The sequence below is a fragment of the Onthophagus taurus genome, chromosome 2, assembly GCF_036711975.1.
Source record: "Onthophagus taurus isolate NC chromosome 2, IU_Otau_3.0, whole genome shotgun sequence".
Lineage (NCBI taxonomy): Eukaryota > Metazoa > Arthropoda > Insecta > Coleoptera > Scarabaeidae > Onthophagus > Onthophagus taurus.
Genome location: NC_091967.1, coordinates 26,351,739 through 26,360,714, shown reverse-complemented (window position 1 = coordinate 26,360,714; position 8,976 = coordinate 26,351,739). Strand labels below are relative to the sequence as shown.

The following is an 8,976-nucleotide window of genomic DNA, read 5'->3' as shown; positions in this document are numbered from 1 at the left end:
CCCTACTCGTCCTTTTCTACATTCAAAGGACGAGTAGGGCATGTTATCCGACACAACAATGTCCGGTACACCATGAGTTGCAAATACATTCTTAAAAGCATTTATTATGTCCGAACTCTGTTTAGACTTGAGAGGTATAATTTCTAACCACTTTGTCCGATAATCAACCATAACTAAAAATGACTTATCACCATATTGAAGTATGTCAGATCCAATCTTTTGAAAAGGCAAGTTTAGGATTTCGTGTGGTATAAGAGGTTCTCGCATGTTTGCGTATCTGTATTTCTCACAAACTGCGCAACGTTCGATCATTTGTTTAATGTCACTAGCCATACCAGGCCAAAATAAGACTTGACGACCTCTCGCAGTCGTTCTGTTTATACCAAAATGTCCTTTATGTAAAATTTTTAACATTTCCTGTCTTAATGATTTAGGTACGACCACTCTATCTCCCACAAAAACCATTCCATTAAGGTGAGTTTAGACATGCATGGATTTAGTGGCGCCAGTAGTTGCACCAGTTCTACTTGCACGCCAGTAAAGGTTTACATTACAATAAAAACAGTAAAAAATAAGTAACACGCCAGTTTCATTTTTAAAGTGTATTGCACAGAGTGCAATATGTTGAATGAGCTTTACGAAGCATGCAAAACAGTAGCCAAACTTTTAGTGGAAAAAAAGATAAAGGAAATGCAGAAAAAGAAACGAAGAAAAGGTCGTGTCTGGGTTAAACCATGGATTGGTCCTACTTTGGGTGCTTCTGTAAAACTTTTACCAGAACTCGCAGCAGAAGATTCTGCAAGCTATAAAAACCATTTACGAATGACGAAGCAAAATTTTGATATTCTTCTGGATTGTGTGACGCAACGTATTATAAAAATGGATACCCACATGAGAGATGCGTTAACACCACAATTAAAATTGGAAGTAACATTAAGATATCTCGCAACAGGAGATTCTTTCGCTTCATTGCAATATTTGTATCGTGTCCCAAAATGCACAATTTCAAATTTTATCCCTGAAGTTTGCCAAACCATTTATGATGCATTAAAAGACTTTATTAAGGTAAGCAGATACATAATAAAACACAGAAGATAGAAATCCAACGTTTGTAATTTCGGTTAAATAATGCTAACAAATACAAAAATTTCTTAATTGTTGTCGTTATACGATGAAGTATTTATTGCCTGTAAAAGCAGATCTGACTGTTCTTGCTGATGATTGAAACGTAAATTAAAGTCATCGTAAGAACAGTTTGAACATGGGTTTGCAGTATATTCATAACTACTTGATGAGGCAGATGAGGAAGGTCGTGATATTTGCTCGGAAAAGTGGGTATTTGACAACCGTCGTCGTACAAGATACGATTGTATGTACTCCATTGATTCCAAAGCAACTGATTCTGGTAGCTTCTTCAACGAAGAAGCCACTGACTTGCCAAAACAATCAAACTCATTGTCCTCTTCTCTCTTAGGCTTTTCATCTAATTTCTGTACGATTTCCTGTAGCCCTTGTATAGCTACTTGTCCTTTTTCGAATTCTCTTTGGGACTGCAAAGTTCGAAGTTAGTTTTTGTGCGATTGGTTTTCTGGCCACGGATGACTCATTCGGGGAAGACGGCAGTATCTCGATAGTTGCTGACTGCGTATTTTCTAGAAAATTATTCAGTTGTGATTCTGATTCAAAAATAAACTTTAGTAAGTATTTTTAAAGTTATTATTTTCAGGTGCCAAGCTCTGAACAAGAATGGAAGAATATTCTTCCATTCTTGTTCAAGGATTTTCCACACGGTGGAATTTTCCAAATTGTGCTGGAGCTTTAGATGGAAAGCATATTATATTACGAAGTCCTTTCCATTCAGGCTCAGAATTTTACAACTACAAGGGAACGTTCAGTATTATACTCCTTGCATTAGTTGATGACCAATACTGTTTTGAATATATAGATGTGGGTGCAAACGGAAGAGCATCTGATGGAGGGGTATTTTCAAAAAGCAGTTTGAAGAGTGCAATAGAAAATAATTTACTGAAGCTTCCCCCAAATACCGTGTTTGTAGGTAACGATGCTTTTCCCCTTAAAGAATATTTACTAAAACCGTATTCACACCATGGTCCCATAACACAAAAAGAAAAAATTTTTAATTACCGGTTTTCGCGTGCTCGGCGTATCGTAGAAAACGCATTTGGATTGCTTGTTTCTCAATTTCGTATATTTGAAAATCCCATTGCGTTATCTCCCGAAAAAGCTGACATTCTTGTGAAAACCACTTGTGCGTTACTATTTGTACTTTCAACCTACCCTTCTAAACTACTAAACGTAACCACCCCCTTTGCATTTTTGCGAAAATTTTTTTTATGCAGATGATAAATACATTAGAAAAATTTTACATAGATAGATGAAAGTATTCTAAAACTTTTTTGTCTCTCTGAAATTTTTTCAAAAACGACTAATTTTTGAGAAAAAAAATAGTAAAGCAAACACTGCCCGTTAAACAACGGGGTTGTCGATCAAAAGTTGGAATGAATTTTGAATGAAAAATCTTAGTAGGCTTTGCAATCTTTGTCAAAAATATTTTTGACGTTTAAATGTCAGTTTTTTTACTATTATTATTGTTTTTCAAATTAATTTTTGAATAAAGTTCTATCGCATTTACGCTCGTTCACTCGACGTTTCAAAATTTTAAATAAAACAATAATAAAGTAAGAATACCAACTGATATTTAAACGTCAAAAATATTTCTGACAAAGATTGCAAAACCTACTAAGATTTTTTCAATAAAAATTCATTCCAACTTTCGATTAACAACCCTACAGCTTAACAGTTAGTGTTTGCTTAATTATTTTTCTTTTCAGAAATTATTAATTTTTAGAAGAACATCAGAGAGACAAAAAAGTTTTAGAATAGTTTTATCTATCTAACTGAAATTTTTCCAATGTATTTATCATCTTCATAAAAAAAATCTAGGCATAAATTGAACAGGGGTGGTTACGTTTAGTAGTTTAGAAGGGTAGATTGAAAGTACAAGTAGGGTCAAAACGTGCCTTATTATGAGTTAAACATATTCCCCAAATTTCATTTTCCTAGCGTTTATGGTTTTTGAGAAAAAGAAATTAAACTAAAATTTTCCGCTATTTTTGAAGGGGTGTAGCTCCTTAGGGGAGCCGAAGTCGCCCATGGTTCAGGTATCAAAGTACCCTTAAAATTCACTAAAGAATCACCTCTTGAAGTTTGTTGCAGTCATTCAGATACACCTGTATAAACTTACAATTTGTGATGCCTGTGTTTCTCTTATTTGTACAACATGCTTCAAAATTCTGTCCGCTACCGCAAACCATGGCACTTTTGGTTTGTATAATTCATCCGTACCTGCTCCGAAATGTTGGCTTTTCTTAATTTTCGCTAATTCTACAGCATACGCATTTCTAATAGAACGTATTTTTGCTTTCACTTCAGCAATTTCAAAGCCTTTAATATCCATTAATTCGCAAAGTTTTTGATACGCGTTTTCTCGACCGTCTTTGTTTTTATAAGCACTGCTATGTACGTCCCATAAACACGGATGAGATTCATAGTTTTCAAGAAATTTTATTGTTTGTTCTGCCGACCACTTTTTTTTAGCCATACTACGTATATAAATTTTATTATATAAACTACAACTATATACACAAATTAGAACCTAAACCGAAAGGAAAATAGATATATTCTAGGTTTAAGGTGGATAATTATACGTTATCGTTGAATGTGTTAACGTAATTGGGATTTAATTTGAATGCAATGACATAACCTAAATTTGACATTAAAAAATTTTGTATTTTTATGGACACTCACCTATGTTGCCATGGTTACATGTTTTTGACTCATCACTGGCGCCAGTAATTTCAGAAGGGTGCAGACTTTTCCAATCCATGCATGGTTTCAACTTGCATGCCAGTTGATGTTTACACATGCAATTTAATTTTACTGGCGCGTCAGTTTTTATTGGCGCCACTAAATCCATGCATGTGTAAACTCACTATTATGCACGTCTATGTCACTTTGTATTTAAAAATATACTTTCATTTCTCCGTTATAAGTTTTATTCCAACCATGGTAAGAACTTCTGATCACTTCCTTTAAAGTATCATCCTTTATTGTTTCATGTCTAAATTCGATTTTTCTCGATTCGCTCATTCTTATATATATTTCAACTGTATGAACCATTTCCGACAGATCTTTACCAACTTCACCAATCTCATTACTATAATTTCGTGACAGATAATCTGCAACGTGTAAGTATTTACCAGGCAAATAATCGATATTAATGTCATATTTTAACAACTTTAATCGTTTTCGTTGTAAACGAGGCGAGTTTATTTTACAAATCTCCTTATTCATTACACTAACATTAGGTTTATGATCAGTGATTACTTTGATTGTCCTCCCGTAAATGTAATTGTGAAATTGCCAATAACTCTTTTTCTATCACTGCATATTTCTTTTCAACATCATTAAGTCCTCTAGATGCATAAGCCACCGGCTTGTCATCCTGCATCAAGCAACACCCAATACCATTTTCCAGATGCATCTGTTTGAATAACAATTTGTTTCTTATCATCAAAATTCATTAAAGTAGTGTTTTTATTAATCTCATCTTTAATTTTTTGTAATGCCTTATCATGTACATGCAACCATTGGTATTCTGCATCCTTTTTAAGTAGTTGACACAATGAACTAGCTATTTCTCCTAATCTGGGAATAAATTTTCTTACATAATTGATTAAGCCTAACAGCTTTTGCAACTCTTTTTTAGCATTAGGTGGTTTAAATCATTTATAGCTTTCACTTTCTCACTATCTAGTCTCATTCCCTCTGCACTGAAAATATGTCCCATGTATTTTACTACCTTTTCTAAATTGGAGTTTTTCTTTATTCAATTTTACACCTTTTTCTCTTGCCCTCTGTATAACCTTTCTTAAAGTTTCATCATGTTCTTGTAACGTATTTGTTGCAATCAACAAATCATCAAAATAAATGATTGTATTCTCAATATCTCAAAAATTTTTGTTATTTATTTTTTGAAAATATTCAGGTGCTATTTTTAGACCAAAAGGAAAGAAAAGGCAATCTCAGAAACTTGTAGGAGCCAAATGGAATGGAAAAGGTCGTAAGTTTACTAGATTCATTACATAATTTGATTTGGTAATAACCATCTTTAAAATCTAATACTGAAAAATACTTTTTGTACTCATAGCATCGGGATACCTATTTCCCGCACAGAGAGGACGTGCGGGAAACGCGTTTTCCCGCACAAATGCTTTTTGTTACCGCAACTAACAGGAAGGAATGAATTAATGACCAAATGTGCATGTTTATAACAAAAGGTTAATAAGAACGTTTTATACATTCGTGTGCAGATAACACAGTTTTAAAATATTTAAAAAAATCTATAAAAATCAATTTGCAATCAATAAAATCAATCACGTTTTGAATTTCGGTTGATTTTTTCCTGTCAAAAACGCCACATGCAACTCATATCGTCACGCAGGGACGTTTTATTCGTTACAAAAAATATTGTACAATACTCATGCGGAAAGAATTTTTCCAGCATTCGCACGCAAATGCAGAACTCACTCCCTTCGGTCGTTCGTTCTGCAAACTAGCATGCTCATGTGAAAAGCGAGCCTTTCCGCATTTGTATCGTAAATAACTATTTTACCATTTTCCGTTTTACCATTTATTTACAGTTTACTACTAATATCAGATCTTCTAAGCTCGGCATTTCAAAAAACTCCCGTTCTACACATTTATTTAACTCGTGCGGATCTAAACATAATCTTAATGATTTATTAAGTTTTTCAACTATTATAAGAGGATTAACCCACTCACTAGCTTCAGTTATCTTAGCAATTATTTTTTGTTTTTCTAAGTTTTGCAGTTTTTCATATAACTTTTTCTTTATAATTAACGGAACACGTCTACATGGTTTAGCAACGGGTACACTATTTGCTTTTAAATTTATTTTACATAAATCATTGAAAGTTCCCAATCCTTCAAATACATCTATATTTTCTTGAATAAACTTTTCTTTTGTATGACAATACTTGTTCTGGTAAAAACAAGAAAAAAAATCCATGTCTCTTAGTTAAGAGGTAACAGACATCTACGGAGAAATGTTTCAACCAGATGGTTGCCAAGCTCATTATGTTCGTCCTGTATGGGATTACTTGAATACATAATGACCTGAAAGATGAAATGGACGCCTTGGTTCGATTATGTGGCCTCCTCGTTCTCCGCACCTAAATCCCCTTGATTTTTTATTGGGGTTCTATAAAAGAAGAAAAGTATTCAAAGCCGATTAAAAATCTTGCAGAACTGCATCACAATATTTATGTAGCAGCAAAAGAAATAAATCCAAGGAGATTTGCTCCAGTAGTAAAAAGATATTTTTTGCGGCGATGCAGAGCTTGTATTAGTGCCGACGGCAAATAAGTTGAGTATATGCTTAAGAAAATAATTCAATAAAAGTAATAATAAATAAATTAATAATTCTTTTTGTTTATTCTTTCCTTAGGTCAACTTTATTTGAAACAGTCCTTTTGCAAGACATAATAGCCCCCATCTTGTTGAAACCACAATTCTCCGTAGATATTGAGTGGAACATCGTCTAACAAAGTTGGTAAATTATTTTAGAAAAAATACAAATAGCATACGAAAGTATTGGAGAAAAACTGGCAATAATATTTTTTATGAAAAGAAAAATGGTAAGTTTTCGCAAAAATAACTTGAGAAGGGTGATTTCTTAGAAAAGGTGTGTCAAACTTAATAGACATAATTTTTTTCAATCTTAACTCAAACTAATATTCGCAAAACTAACGACTTTTGTTGTTTGATTTTTCACTTGTATAGAAGCATGGTTAATAAGGATGACATTATTAAAAAAATCACTATTAAATTGCGAACATTTCTAATCGTAGTACATAAAAATATGATGTACGAGATCGATTTTTAACATTTTCAAATATAGTGTGTTAATTAGTTAACGTACCCGACAAAATATGCAACCAATATTACAGATTGGTATTGCAAAGCGACGAAAGTTCCTAAAAACGATGGCGACAATTCATTAACTTTAAAAGCCGTTTAAAATATATTTAGATATATTTTAATAATTAAAAACATATTTTAAATATAAAAAAGGTCTAACTTTCTGTCCTTTTATTTAAAAGAACTATTTCGAAAAATATAAAGGCGGCAAAAAATTCACAAAGCGTACGACAATCATATCATAACAATAGCTTGTGTTCCTGGATGAAAGATGTATATAGCAGACTTCCTGTCAAGAAATTACTTAAAAAATACTGGACAAGAAGATAAGAGCTTATTAGATGTAGTACATTGCATGAGTGCTGAATTACCTATATCTGATAGTCGTTTGTTACAACTACAAAAAGAAGGTCGAAAGGACGAAAATCTAAAAACATATATTGAGTGGTACAATGAAGGGTTTCCTAAAAACAATAAGAATGTTGAAGGTAAGGAACTGAAAATACTGTATAAATTGAGAAATGACATTACGGTACAGAATGGAATTTTGTACTGGGGTAAAAAAGTTATAATTCCGAAAACACTTAGGAAAGAAATGCTTAATATAATACACACAGGTCATCTAGGAATTGATAAATGTAAGGCTAGAGCTAGATCGTTATTATACTGGCCTGGAATTACACTGGATATAGAAAATCTTATAAGACAATGCAAAGTATGTGAGAAATACAACTTATCGAATCCAAAAGAAACGTTTATTGGTCATGAGATTCCGGAATTACCCTTTAATAAAGTTGGCATGGACTTGTTTCAGTTCAAAAATCATGACTATTTGCTTGTAATTGACTACTACAGTAAGTGGATTGAGGTTAAAGAGTTGGAAAATAAAACAGCTGGTAACGTAATAAATAGATTAAAACAAATGTTCTCTGTTCATGGAATTCCAGAAATTATTATTTCTGATAATATGCCATTTTCTAGTTACAACTTTAAAAAATTTACTGACAGTTGGGGAATAAAAGTAATAACATCTAGTCCAAGATATCCTAAGTCGAATGGTTTAGCGGAAAGGGGAGTAGGTGTAGTAAAAAGATTGTTGAAGAAGTGTTTAGAAAGTGATCAAGATATATATTTGGCATTGTTAACGTATAGGAACACGCCCATTACGGGTATGTCCTATTCACCTGCGCAAATGTTATTTTCTAGAACATTAAGGGATAAATTACCTTGCACTAAAAATAGTTTAAAACCGCAAATGAGTAATAACGTATATGAACAATTGTTGAATAATCAGAAAAAATCAGAAACATGTTATAATAAAACATCAGTTGAACCTAAAAGTTTTAATAAAGATGATAATGTGTTAATTCAAAATTTAGATAATAAAACATGGGCTCCAGGTAAAATAGTGGATGTTTATGATACACCTAGATCATACATTGTACAAAAAGATACAGGTAGGCATATTAGACGCAATAGTGTGCATCTCCGAAAATCGTATAATGATGTAGTAATTAGACCTAAATTAACTGAAATTGACAACATTCCCGATAGTGACATATATGTAAAAAATCGTACTAAGCCTAGTTTAAGTAAGGTTGTTGTTAATAAAGATTGTGAACCGATAGCAAGACCGTCAGATTCATCTGTGCAAACGAGGTCGGGTAGAGTAATAAAGGAACCGTCACATTTGAGGGACTTTGTTGGGTATAGACTTGGGAGGGGGGATGTAGTACGTTAGTCAGTTAACTTTAAGATAGATGTCGTGGTGTGTCGATAGAGGGCTCTCGGTCCTTTTTAGAAGAAGTGAGAGACAACATGTATAAGATGGAGTGTAAGATATTTTTATAATAATAAAACAACTAAGTACTTAAGAAACTAAGTACTTTAAGAAACGGGTTGTCCATTTTGTAATAAACACGCGCCAACCCCATTTTTTGAGCTGTCTGTTTG

The 8,976-nt window shown here is 32.9% G+C and overlaps 1 pseudogene; it reads left to right on the top strand.

Annotated features, from left to right (window-relative positions):
• The first annotated feature begins 690 nt into the window (after window positions 1-690).
• Window positions 691-7,123, top strand: LOC111421479 (putative nuclease HARBI1; annotated as a pseudogene).
• The last annotated feature ends 1,853 nt before the right edge of the window (window positions 7,124-8,976 follow it).